The sequence below is a fragment of the Capra hircus genome, chromosome 4 (genome assembly GCF_001704415.2).
Source record: "Capra hircus breed San Clemente chromosome 4, ASM170441v1, whole genome shotgun sequence".
NCBI classification, from domain to species: domain Eukaryota; kingdom Metazoa; phylum Chordata; class Mammalia; order Artiodactyla; family Bovidae; genus Capra; species Capra hircus.
This window is the reverse complement of record NC_030811.1, coordinates 112271453-112286191: the sequence shown is the minus strand read 5'-3', so window position 1 is coordinate 112286191 and position 14739 is coordinate 112271453. Positions and strand designations below refer to the sequence as shown.

General features: G+C 40.0%; 1 protein-coding gene across 3 annotated transcripts in view; it reads left to right on the top strand.

Annotated features, from left to right (window-relative positions):
* Positions 1-14739, top strand: part of CDK14 (cyclin dependent kinase 14) — a 673238-nt gene that overhangs the window by 340456 nt on the left and 318043 nt on the right. The window lies entirely within an intron of this gene.

The following is a 14739-nucleotide window of genomic DNA, read 5'->3' as shown; positions in this document are numbered from 1 at the left end:
GGTTTTGAGATTGGTCTCTTCCAGCTTCGAAGCTGTCCTCCAACACTGACTTGAGCGCCCAAAGGGAGCAGAGCTGCCGTGTCCTGCTTGTTGGTCTGATGGGTCTGCACTGCCCGTGCTCTCTGTCACCCCGGTGTGCGAGTTGATTCCCAGCGTCAGGAATGCTGGTGGCAGCATGATCTGATGACATTGCATTGCCTCAATTATTTTTGGATACATATTCTGATTAGAAATTTGTTCCATTAAGAGTGGAATGGAAATATTACCCTTGGGACATAAGGACGCCTGAGATTGAGATGCGGGCTTTGCCAGAATATGATTATCTTTTCCCACTCCACCAACCCCCCCGAGAAATAAAAGAGAGCAGGAAATGTTTATTGCTTATCTCAAGGTTAGGAGACTGTTCAGTATCTTTGGAGTTAATCTACTCTTGCATTTTGTATATTCTTTTTTTCTGAAATTGAAACAAAAGTTAACATCATTGGTGATAGATTGCAGAACATTTTTTGTTCTTTTCTTATTTGGGGAAAATTATGAAACTGTGTGTGTGTATGTGAGCTAGAAAGTTGTTTGTTGTCAAGTTTTAGCATCAGAAGAATACTAGGTGGCTAGATGTAAAGTGTTTCAGTTCAGGGTAGAAAATGATGAGAGAGGAGGTGTGGAGGAGAGATTTGCAGTTCCTCAAATTCAAGGTTATTATGTTCACCATGAACATATTTTCTTAGTTTGTTGATATTAGTATTGAACTAAGAAGAATTCATAGTGATTTTCTTCTGTTATCTTAATATATAGTATAAGGTATATGTTTGCATAATTTATCATATTGAACATTTAATTTTGCTGAACATGGTTTTCTTGTATATTTATAGAATGCATTTTTTATTGACTTTATTTTGTCTGTGTAACTAAGGGAATAATAGGATTGTATCTAAGTGCTTACTAGGGATTAGTTTTTAATTTTATGATGACTTTTTTATTATAATGGGTAAGTTCACATTAAAGGAGTCTTATGAATCTTTAAAACTGACATTTTGTAATAGATTCAGAAATAAATTGAAATGTAATTTTAGACAACTTAGAAAATTTTTTAGAAAAGGAGAAAAATCTAGAGTGTGAACAACTCTGAAATTACGAATGTTAACATTTTTATTGTATATTTTCCCACTGTTTCTCCTCATTCTTTCTTTTTCTTCTTCCATTTATTATGTAATCCTCAAAAGAAGAAACCCACACTGTTTTGTAAGCAGTTTTCACTTAGGAATATGTCATGGACATTTTCTCATCTTATTCAATATGAAAAAATCATTTGATACAATGTAGATTTTTCCCTTAATGGCCAAGGCCTGGTCCTTTTACGCAGTCCCTCATCGCTGAACATTATGGTTCTTTCTAATTGTCACGGTTATGTGCCGTCCCTGTGTTGAATGTCCTTGCAGAGCAAGCTGTCTATACTCCAGCTGCAGTGCTGAGTGTTTTAAAGTGTTTGAACAGAATGCTCTGCAGAAAGGTTGAACCTCAGTGTCACAGAGGGAGTCTTCTTGCCTGGAACACAGACTTGGCATGCGTCCTGTGCACAGAGTGTAATGAGCGAGACTCACTCACCAAATGACAATTTCCTCCAATTAATTGTGCATCATTTTTGTCTTTTAATTTAAGACATGCAATTAACTGTGATTTACTGCGCTTGGGCACGGGTCTGGGTCTCAGATGAAGGCAGCACGCTGGAAGATGTGGAGGAGCTAGACAGTCAAAATGGGACGGCTCCAGGCAGCAGAACAATTAGGAACCCCGGGTCTTAGTTCAGTTTGATGTGTCAAGAGCTATAGCAGCAGTTCCTTTGTCCTACCTTTTTCTCTAATGTGAAAAATACCATCATATTCTGACTAAAAGAGACAGAAGGAATCTGTATGAGCATAATTCTTGTGTTGTTAATGTTGTTTTTATTAAAGAAAATATATGGTGGGGAGGGACAAACAGTAAAATTTACTGAGTTTGTTGTGTGTGCCAGACCCTTAGGAATTCTTATTTCATTGTCTCATAAACGTAGGAAGTTATCCTAACCTACACTTTTGAGAGAGACAAGAAATTCAGAGACGGTTAGAAATTTGCCCAAGCTTGAGTGTATGAGGGTGGCTGCTCACAACACTGGAATTCAGATGCTTGATCCATATCTTCAAATTTGAGGTGGCCCAGGGTCTTTATATTTATTTACATAGATATTTTACCTTATAAAACTGCCTAATCTTCCAATAAATTATTGATCATCACGTGTTTATATATCAGTAATATTATTAACCAATGGCAAATTATTAACCATTATATGTGCTTTCTACATACAACAAATATGATACCCGTGCTATGAAAATAGATTGCACTAATACCCCCCCCCCCCAAAAAAAAGCATCACATAATTTAACGAACATTTTGTTATTTGTAGTGAGTAGTAGTAATTCCGGAGAAGGCAATGGCACCCCACTCCAGTACTCTTGCCTGGAAAATCCCATGGACGGAGAAGCCTGTGGGGCTGCATTCCACAGGGTCGCTAGGAGTCAGACACGACGGAGCGACTTCCCTTTCACTTTCATGCATTGGAGAAGGAAATGGCCACCCACTCCAGTGTTCTTGCCTGGAGAATCTCAGGGACGGAGGAGCCTGGTGGGCTGCCGTCCATGGGGTCGCACAGAGTTGGACACGACTGACGTGACTTAGCAGTAGCAGTAGCAGTAGTAATTCAGTAGTGAGTAATTTCAACCTTAGTCCTTTGGAGCTTTTACCTGCTGGACAAAGTAAACCAGAAGATAATTTACCTGCTGGACAGAGTAAACCAGATCATAATTTATATGTAAACCCATTCAGATTTAAATGGAATGCAGTTCTGAATTCCAGTTGGCCAAAGTACTGTACTCTTTTTTTTTTTTCTTGTAAACAAAGTCATATTGAAGCACCTTCTTGATGCTTATTTTCTATATGCATTTGAAAATAAGTAAATTATGCATGATTTAGAATCACTGTGTTTTCCTAATGCAGAAGTTTGTCCCATCTGTATATAATAAGATAATAAAATTGTGTAGAATACAGATTCATTTCTTAAAAAGGGTTCATCTTTACATTATCTTTGGGAAAAAATATTTCAAACCCTAAATGTGTCCACATATCAGAACCTCTTACTTAGCTTTTCCTATTTCCTGGAACACTGTTCTCCCTGCTTCTCACGGGGCTGACTCCTTCTCATTACACAGCTGATAGATCCTATGTTACTTTTTCAAAAAGTTCACCTCTTGAGAATTCCCTGGTCATCCAGTGGTTACAATTCCACATTTTCATTGCTGAGGGTTTGATCCCTGGTCAGGGAACTAAGATCCTGCAAATTGTGACATGGCCAAAAAAAATTTTTTTTAATAAATAAATGAAATAATTTTTAAAAGGCCACCTTTCCAAAAATCATCCAGTTCAACTTCTTCAATAGCACTTATGGTGCCCTGAAATAATTTTGTCATTTGTTTATCTGTTAATTTTTTGCTTGTGCTATTTGATTGTAAATCCCATAAAGTCAAGGACTGGGCCTGTCTTGCTCACTCTTGTTTCTGCTATGTCTGGAATCTTGGAGGTGCTCGGGAAATACTGCCTGAATGAAGAAACAATATGTGTAACAAAATTGAGTATTAGTGTAAAGACCAAGACCCACCTGCATTTCCTAATTTTTGCTTGATTCATTTTAGCAAACCACCAGTTTGCAAATTAATTCTCTCTTCATCAGTCCTGTCCTGGCTGGGCACAGTCAAGAATGCAGATGGATTTAGAAGACTTCAGTATTGAGAGTGTGGGAGCCCCAGGAACGCTTCGAGGCTCTTATACATCAGCCTTGTGTACCTGCTTGGTTTTATTATATTTGTAACCTCAGGTGTTGGAGAAGACTCTTGAGGGTCCCTTGGACTGCAAGGAGATCCAACCAGTCCATTCTGAAGGAGATCAACCCGGGGGTTTCTTTGGAAGGAATAATGCTAAAGCTGAAGCTCTAGTACTCTGGCCACCTCATGCGAAGAATTGACTCATTGGAAAAGACTCTGATGCTGGGAGAGATTGGGGGCGGGAGGAGAAGGGGACAACCCCAGATGAGATGGCTGGATGGCATCACAGACTCAATGGATGTGAGTCTGAGTGAACTCTGGGAGATGGTGATGGACAGGGAGGCCTGGCGTGCTGTGATTCATGGGGTCGCAAAGAGTCGGACACGACTGAGCGACTGAACTGAACTGAACTGAACCTCAAGCTGCAGAAATAAACACTCAATGAATATAAACATGCACAAAAGATGTATACGATTTGATGTTCCTACTCTACAGACCTTAAATGATTGATTGTACTATTGTTGAGTGCAACGCGTATTGAGCCTTGAATTAGGAGGCCTGACTCTATAAGTAGCTTTTGCCTACAACTGTCTATAACTAGCTTATGACTTCAAACTAGTTTTCCCCTCTGAGCTTTATACTCCTCAACTAAAAAATAAGTGCATTGAACAGATACTAAGATTCTTCTTAGTGAGTTTTTTTTTTTCTTTTTATGTTGTACATTTCTGAAATGAATTTACTTTCTAATGATCAGGTATTCACTGGTGGATAAAAATCAGTTGAGTGAATCCCTAATCAGTGCTACACCATCCCTTCCTAGGACCTAATTTTTTATTCTGGTTTCTGGAAATTCAAATAGATGAGAGCCACACTTTTGTGGTATCCGTTGAGATCACATTAAAAGAAAATTGTTGAAGTGTGACAAGTAAATGTATAAACTCACCAAGAAACTAATGTTCATTTGCAGTATGATAGTATGAAAACTAAAAGATATGTTTCCATGTAAATGAGATTAAAGCAAAATAGATGAGGCTGTAGAGTAGCAGCTTCTTGCAATTTTTGCAAGAAGATGATGGTGTCGTACACATGTTCCAGCCATTCTTCTGCTGTTTTACGGGGTCATGGCCTTGCTCTGGGGCTTCCCAGGTGGCTGAGTGGTAAGGATTCCCCTGCCAATGCAGAAGACGCGGATGTGCGAGTTTGAGGAGTTCCCCTGGAGGAGGAAATGGCAACCCACTCCAATATTCTTGCCTGGAGAATCCCCAAGGACAGAGGAGCCTGGCGGGCTACAGTCCATGGGGTCGCAGAGAGAAGGACATAACTGAGCAACTAAGCATGCGCGCCTGCATGCCCAGCCTCGCTGCATGGAAAGACTGCTGGGTTAAATTTGCCTCTGAGGAAAAAAGGACAGTGCAAACTCTGTAATAGAAGCATTGAAGGTCTTGGATTATTTTACTGGCTCTCCTAACGCAGGAACAGAGTTAAACAGTTCTGTGGTTTTAATCAAGTAAAATTACACAGGTCTCTTTCCCACCAGAGGTCTAAAAAATATGGCCTTCCTAATGTTGGTAGTTTCCTCCTCCAGGCTGTTCCTTGTCTTGATTTGAGAAAGGAAATTATTATAAATCACATTTTAGATTAATTTGCAGAACACCCCAGAGATGTAACTCTGCAGAGGCCACGGTGAGCGCAGGGTTTGTTTATAATCTGCCTCTCAGAATTCATGTAGAGAATCGTAGAGAACAAAAAGAAGTCAAGCGTGGCATCTGTTAACTTGATAAAATATAAAGCCTCCGAATAAGAGCCTGTTAGTCTCCAAATTATAAACTTTTAACTATTTTTTTGTCATTGGCATATACAGTTTGGGATTCCCAGATGTTACTAGTAGTAAAGAACCCATCTGCCAGTGCAGGAGATGTAAGAGACGGGGGTTCAATCCCGGGGTCACAGAGATCCCCTGGAGAAGAGCATGGCAGCCCGCTCCAGTATTCCTGTCTGGAGAATCCCATGGACAGAGGAGCCTGGCGGGCTACAGTCCATAGCGTTGCAAAGAGTCAGACATGACTGAAGCGACTTACTACATGTAAAATTCAGCATTGAAGCCATAGTTATAAATTCAAGGTTAGACATAACTTAGCCCATTTGTTTTGGCCTGTAGGATTCAATGTTACTGTGTCTTTGTTTTAGAATATATTTTCTGTTAGCAAAAATACCTTTATTATTTAATGTGAGGTATCACTCTACTTTCAGAAAGGTCCCTTGAACAGTTTAAAAAATACGCAGTTCAATATAGCTGCTTTCATACAGGTTTGAAACTAAAGAGTATTTTTAGAATAACTTTTATAATATGAAGCAAAGAAAGGGTTTTTTTTCCTCTAATTTTGAGGGTGTTCGTTAAAACTCGAAATCAAAATATATACATGTTAAAGTCTACCAAATAGATTATCCAGATTCCATGTTAGAAATACTTTGATTGACCTTTGAATTAAAATGATTTGCCTTGACTCATTGTTTTAGAGATGTGGTAATGACTCTTTTGAAAAGGAATGTTGATACTTAAAATTGTCTTCTCTCAGATCATGAAACCATCACTTAGCTTCATTATTTAAATCGTGTTTAATATCTCCCACTCACTCGTCCCCTTACAAGTGTTCTTGCATTCAAAAGGGATGATGATGACATTGCATTACATTGTTTTTCTGCCTTTAAATGGACCTTGCTGTTTTTTTAGTTTATTGAAGTATAGTTGATTTACAATGATGTGTTAATTTCTACTGTACAGCAAATGAATTCAGATATGTGTATATATATGTATATATGCACGTGCATTCCTTTTCATATTTTTTTTGGTTGATCACAGGATGTGGAATATAGTTCCCTGTGGAGGACCTTGTTATTTATCCGTTCTTTGTGTAATAGCTTGAATCTGCTAAGCCTGAACTCCCAGTCCATCTCTTCTCCCAGCCTTCCCCCTTGGAAGCTACAAGTCTGTTGTCTGTGAGTCTGTCTCTGTGTTCAGTTCATTTGCGTCATAAACAGATTCCTCGTGTACGTGATATCATGTGGTAGTTGTCTTTTCTGCCTTATTTCAGTTAGGGTGATAATCTCCAAGTCTATCCATGTTCCTTCAGATGGCATTATTTCATTCATTTGCGGCTGGGTAATAGTCCACTCTATAGATACACCACGTCGTCTTTATTTATCTAGCTGTCGATGGACCCTGGGTTGCTTCCATGTCTGCCTATTGTGAATAGTGCTTCTATGAACAGTAGGGTGCATGTGTCTTTTCAAATTAGAGTTTTCCCAGGATATATATGCCCAGGAGTGGGATTGCAGGATCGTATGACAACTCTATTTTTAGCTTTTTGAGGGAACTTCATACTGTCTTCTAGAGTGGCTGTACCAGTTTACATTTTTATCACACAACAGTGTAAAATTTAATTTCTAATGGGATAATGATGGTCATTCTGAGTAGTGTGAGGTTGTACCTCCTGATAGTTTTGATATGCATTTCCCTAATAAGTAACAATGTTGAGCATCTTTTCATGTTCCCATTGACCATCTGTATGTCTTCTTTGGGGAAACGCCTATTTAGTGTTTGTTTTTGATCGTGCCGTATGAACTCTTTGTATATTTTGGAAATTAACTCTTCAGTCACATCATTTACAAATATTTTCTCCCATTCTATCGGTTGGCTTTTCATTTTATTTATGGTTTCCTTCGCAATACAACAGTTTGTCCATTTGATTAGGCGCTATTTATTTTTGCTTTTATTTCTATTGCCTTGGGAAACTGACCTAAGAAAACACTGGTACAAATTGTGTTGGAGAATGTTTTGCCTGTTTTCTCTTCTAGGAGTTTTATACTTTGATGCCTTATAATTAAGTCTCTAAATGGACTTTACTTTCAAGAGCAATTTTATATTCACAGTAAAGTTGGATGGACAGCAGAGAGGATTTCCATATGCCTCCTGCACTCACACATGCATAGCCTCTTCCATTATCAACATCCACCACCAGAGTGTTAACATTTGTTACAACTGATGAACCTACATGAACACATCAGTATCACCCCAAGTTCATAGTTTACAGTAGGGTTCACTGTTGATGGACCTCCTGACTTTTGACAGGTTATAATGCCGTGTAATATATTGGCCATTACTGTATCATAGAGAAGAGTTTCGCTGCCCTAAAAATTGTCTAAAAACTTAGCTATATTTTTTAAGTTATAAATGGGAACAGGAGAGAAAATTATGTAAAATGCAATTAATAAGCATATTCTCCTCTATATATGAGAAGTCTCTCTGTTCCATCACCATAAAGCAGATTGAAGCAATGTAGTGAGGGGTTGATTGCTAAGAATGGCAGCTTCAAACTCCATGGAAATGAGAAAATTCAAAAGTGTTAGTTCATTTTTAGCCAAATCATGCATGTGAGGTAACGAGACATCTTAAAATGCAGAACAGACGCTTCAAATAGGGCTGATCATCGCATTCTCTACTCTTGATGGAAACCTGCTGGGCAAAAAGATTTCAATATGCAAAATATTTTTTGTTCTGTACAATATGAGGGCAGATTTGTTGGCAGCAAGTCAGATAAGTAATGCAGACTGAGTTGAAATACACCAATATATCTTTTAAAAATCTACATATGAGATGACTGAAACCCTAAGGGTTGGCAGTGATGACCAGAATGGAAGAATTATATGATGTCAAGAACAGCACTGTAATGAAATTTAGAATTAGGTAGCGCTCACTTGCCATTTATGGAGAAGGAGATGGCAACCCACTCCAGTGTTCTTTCCTGGAGAATCCCAGGGACGGGGGAGCCTGGTGGGCTGCCGTCTGTGGGGTCGCACAGAGTCGGACACGACTGAAGCGACTTAGCAGCAGCAGCAGCAGCACTTGCTACTTAAGACAATTGTGATTACACTTGAACGTGAGTTTTCACAACCGTTAGGTAAGTGCAGAAGTCATTGATGGCCCTTGTTTATGGGTCTCCCTTTAGCTTCTGCTCTTTGCCTTCCAAGAAGCATTTTAAAATACAGCCAAAGTCAGGCTTGACTGATACACACATCAGTACTCTGATTTATTCTGATATCGTGGATGGCAGTGAGTCATTGCAGTCGAAGGCATATATTTTCTAAAAAATTTACTGGAAGCAAAGAAAGCTTACCATCTACTATGAAAAATCCAAGATAAACTGTAAATTCTGAAGGTTAGACGTACTTGAAAATTTTGTGATTTTGATTTTTTGTGTGCTTTAATACTATCAGTTTGATATTAGTTTGCTTTCCTCTTGTTCACTAAGGATTTTTAAAATGCTGTATGTGTTGGTTTATCACTTTTGAAAGAGTGCACATTCATGTTAATATATACAACCCACAACTACACAAAGTGATAAAAAGGAAAGAGGCCAGATACAGATACAGGAGAGCACAGGAGAGTACATGTTGTAAGATTCTACTTATATGAAAGGCTCCCCTGGTGGCTTGGTTGGTAAAGAATCCACCTGCAATATAGGAGACTGACTGCAGGACACCCAGGTTTGATCCCTGAGAAATCCCATGGACAAAGGAGCCTGATGGGCTGTAGTCTGTGGGGTTGCAAGAGTCAGATATGACTTAGCAACTAAACCACCACCATTTATATAAAGAACAAATCAGACAAAAACTAATCAATACTTTAGATATCAAGACAGGGATACCCCCTTTGGGGTGAGTACGGACTGGACGTAGGGGAGGGCTGAACGAAAGGGGGGGTTTCCAGGGGAGGTCATGAATATGTACTTTAATAATAATTATTATGGCAGAAAGTGAAGAGGATCTAAAAAGCCTCTTGATGAAAATGAAAGTGGAGAGTGAAAAAGATGGCTTAAAGCTCAACATTCAGAAAATGAAGATCATGGCATCTGGTCCTATCACTTCATGGGAAATAGATGGGGAAACAGTGGAGACAGTGTCAGAGTTTATTTTGGGGGGCTCCAGAATCACTGCAGATGGTGACTGCAACCATGAAATTAAAAGACGCTTACCCCTTGGAAGAAAAGTTATGACCAACCTAGATAGCATATTCAAAAGCAGAGACATTACTTTGCCAACAAAGGTCCGTCTAGTCAAGGCTATGGTTTTTCCACTGGTCGTGTATGGACGTGAGAGTTGGACTGTGAAGAAGGCTGAGCGCCAAAGAATTGATGCTTTTGAACTGTGATGTTGGAGAAGACTCTTGAGAGTCCCTTTGACTGCAAGGAGATCCAACCAGTCCATTCTGAAGGAGATCAGCCCTGGGATTTCTTTGGAGGGAATGATGCTGAAGCTGAAACTCTAGTACTTTGGCCACCTCATGCTAAGAGTTGACTCATTGGAAAAGACTCTGATGCTGGGAGGGATTGGGGGCAGGAGGAGAAGGGGACGACAGAGAATGAGATGGCTGGATGGCATCACTGACTCGGACATGAGTCAGAGTGAACTCTGGGAGTTGGTGATGGACAGGGAGGCCTGGTGTGCTGCGATTCATGGGGTCACAAAGAGTTGGACATGACTGAGCGACTGAACTGAATAATTATTAAGATAACATTCAATGAAGGACATATATATTTTGGAAAAATAATTCCCTTCTTACCTTGAATGGTTTCTTCCATTATAATAGATAATCATAGAAAGCTCAGTCCTTTTTTTCATTTTAATGAAAGAATAAAGTACTAGACAATTAAAAAATTTAAAAAAAAATTTGAGAGCTAAGCTAATTTGCTGAGGAAATTCAGTTACATGTCTGGAAAAGTATGTTCATTTTATCAATTGCTATTAAATATGGAGGAGGAAATGGCAACCCACTCCAGTATTCTTGCCTAGAAAATTGCATGGACAGAGAAGCCTGGCGGGCTACAGTTCATGGAGTCACAAAGAGTTGGACACAAGCATGTATGTTTGCATAAGATAACCTTGATGTGTGAAATCAAGGCTGCAGATCTGAGATAGCGTAACTTTTTTTCAGAAGTTCAAACTCTAAAATTGGAGCATCTTGCTAGTAAATATCTGTCAAGTTATTTGACATGCTAAGTTTTAAATTGAAGTGTTTCTTCTAGTTTTGAAGTGTCAGCTAAAGAAATCAATTGAGTGAAGCAACAAGCATCCCATCCGAAGTATGGAAAAGAGTGCTGAGAACCAGCCCAGAAGTCGTGAAGGGATGGGCAGTGGTGAAGGAGGTCAATGCATTGGCCAAATTGAGTGCTCCCAGCAAAAGAATGGGACAACAGGGCATGAGAAAAGTTGGAAGATTCTGAAACGTTACCAGTAAGCTCTCCACAGACTTAAAATAAGTTATGAGCACCTAATGAGAATCACTAATACTAAGATTATAAGAACAATACAAAATAAATATGATATGCAAGTATTTTGCTGAAAGAATTGGAAGCAGAGTATCGTGTTTTTGTTGAAGTCATCATCTAGCTTTTGACTGAGTCATATCATTGAGAAAGTTTTGTTCTTTTTGTTTTTCAGAATAAGGATAACTCTAAGGGGAAGGCTGAAATAAATCTGTTGTAATTGTATAATTAAAAAGGAAAACTTGACATTCACATTTACACGATTTTTTTATTTTAGATTTTTCTCTGGATTTTGAAGGAACCTCTCATTATCTAGTCCAAACCCCCCCATTTCAAAAATGTATATCCTTTGGCCCAGAGGTGAAAAACCAAGTGAGCATCGTGCCTGTTACTTGGCGAGTGTTGGGTTAAGTTATTATTATTATTATTGGGCTGCAAGGAGATCCAACCAGTCCATCCAAAGGAAATCAATCCTGAATATTCATTAGAAGGATGATGCTGAAGCTCCAATACTGTGGCCACCTGATGCGAAGAGCTGATTCATTGGAAAAGCCCCTGATGCTGGGAAAGGTTGAAGGCAGGAGGAGGAGGGGATGACAGGACACAATGGTTGGATGGCACCACTGATTTAATGGACATGAGTTTGAGCAAACTCTGGGAGATGGTGAAGGACAGGGAAGCCTGGTGTGCTGTAGTCCATGGGGTCGCAAAGAGTTGGACAGGACTGAACGACTGAACCACAGCAAGTATTATAACCAATGTCTCTCTCTATATTTGTTGGTTATAATGTCTCTACAGCCCTAGTATAGTTTCCAACAGACTGTTGATAACTTAGCATGTGGGTGGATGGTCTTAATCTGCCCAATACATGAGAAGGTACAAGTGCTAACCACATATCCAGGTCAAAGTGACCTTTGCCAGCCTGGTGACCTGCATCAGCTGAACAGTGAGCCCATTCCATACTAAACACTGGAACTAGGACATGTGTCTTGAGGAAACTGCAAGAAACAGCACAAATATCATAGCTCACAGCAGACCCGTGGAAAGGCTTGTTGGAAATATCAATTGGAAAAAGGCTTGGTGATTTATGAATTAGAAGGAGCTACTTTCTTTCATTATATTCCTGGGATAAATTAAAGCATTGAGAAGCCCTATGGACAAACGAAGGCTGAATTGATTTGAATGATGTTCCCTTTTAACAACTCAGTAGCTCAGTTCAGTTCAGTCGCTCAGTCGTGTCCAACTCTTTGCGACCCCATGAACCGCAGCATGCCAGGCCCCTCCCTGTCCATCACCAACTCCCGGAGTTTACGCAAACTCATGTCCATCGAATTGGTGATGCCATCCAACCATCTCATCCTCTGTCGTCCCCTTCTCCTCCTGCCCTCAATCTTTCCCAGCATCACGGTCTTTTCAAACAAGTTAGCTCTTCACATCAGGTGCCCAAAGTACTGGAGTTTTAGCTTCAACATCAGTCCTTCCAATGAACACCCAGGACTGATCTCCTTTAGAATGGACTGGTTGGATCTCCTTGCAGTCCAAGAGACTCTCAAGAGTCTTCTCCAACACCTCAGTAATCTTCTTAATATGACAATTATAGATAAATATATTTTGCTATCCAGCTGTTATCAATGGGAATAGGTATACATAAACTGTTTGATATCCCTCCAAGGAAAGGAAAACATTTAATGCAAGTTGTAAATTGGTCTTGAATCATCAAAAGTGAAAGTCACTGAGTCTTTTCCAACTCTTTGCAAGCCTGTGGACTATACAGTCCATGGAATTCTCTAGGCCAGAATACTGGAGTGGGTAGCCTTTCCCTTCTCCAGGGGATCTTCCCAACCTAGGGATTGAACCCAGGTATCCTACATTGCAGGCAGATTCCTTACCAGCTGAGCCACAAGGGAAGCCCAAGATTACTGGAGGGAATAGCCTATCCTTTCTCCAGGGGATCTTCCTGACCCTGGCATCAAATCGGGGTCTGCCGCATTGCAGGTGGATTCTTTACCAACTGAGCTATCAGGGAATGCCAAAATAATCATTAGCAGTTTTGCCCACTGGCACTAAATGGTTATCTAAAAATTTAGAACAAAAACATTAAAGGCAGTAAAACATTCTGTCTGTGTAGTTGCCCTTTCATTGCCAAAGATAAAATTTTTGGAAATCAGAGAGGCATTAAAAACCAAAACCAAAACTCAAAACCTTCTTTTTAACATATGTGACACCAAGCAAGGTGCTTGTTAGACTTTAATCTGCCCCTTCCCTTCCTCTGTCTAAGCTGCTCTGTCCCATTCAAGCTATCAGTTCACTGCCAGTCACCATGGATGCTGGTAACATGTGACGCACATCACTGTTGTGATGGGGAAACGAGCGGAAAGAATGAGAGCTACTGTTTGGTCATCTTCATAGCTTGGAATTGTTGAGAGACACGAGTGTATGATTCATTTTATTCATAAAAATATCAAGCTTGATATATTTAGAATGATGAAAACCCAAAAAAGACTAGAGAAATATTGAAAGTGAAATTTCTTCATTTTTGTATAATATTATTTCTTGAAGGAGCCGCAAACCTCCCCCAATTGGTTGGATGGCTCTTGTCTCTTTGTACACTGAGCCAGCCAGAGCCAGCTTTTGATTGCTATTTCTTTTATTGCTTTTCTATACCTGAAGACTTTAAAAAAAAATTGTGACGCATTTAGCATTAATTAATGAAAACTGGTTTTTAAAGTTATAAACGGTTTTCTTGGTCGCACCAGTTTTGGGGGAGCTGTGTGTGTTTTTTCCACTTCCTCAGTCCCAGTGTCACCAGAGCATATATTAGCTAGTGATTAAAAGATTCTCGACCTTGCTGCAGTTAAAATCTGACATTACACCTCCTAGGTGTATTTCATTAAGGACAGATTTTTGGCTTGTGGATCATACGTCAGAGAAATGTTGGTGTATTAGGTATCTTATTGCCATGTAACAAATTACCACAAACTAAGAGTTGCACTGAGCGCCAAAGAATTGATGCTTTTGAACTGTGGTGTTGGAGAAGACTCTTGAGAGTCCCTTGGACTGCAAGGAGATCCAACCAGTCCATTCTGAAGGAGATCAGCCCTGGGATTTCTTTGGAAGGAATGACGCTAAAGCTGAAACTCCAGTACTTTGGCCACCTCGTGTGAAGAGTTGACTCATTGGAAAAGACTCTGATGCTGGGAGGCATTGGGGGCAGGAGGAGAAGAGGACGACAGAGGATGAGATGGCTGGATGGCATCACGGACTCTATGGACGTGAGTCTGAGTGAACTCCGGGAGATGGTGATGGACAGGGAGGCCTGGCGTGCTGCGATTCACGGGGTCACAAAGAGTCGGACACGACTGAGCGACTGAACTGAACTGAACTGAAGCTTGTTAAGCCTACGCAAGTTTGTTCTCTCACTTTTTCTGTGTATTGAGAATCTGGGCATGGCTTAGCTAGGTGCCTCTGCTCCCAGGTCTCTCACAAGGCTGCAGTCTTGGTGTCATCGGAAGGTTCTACTGGAAAAGGACCTACCCTAGTTCACATGGTTCTTGACAGAATTCAGTTCC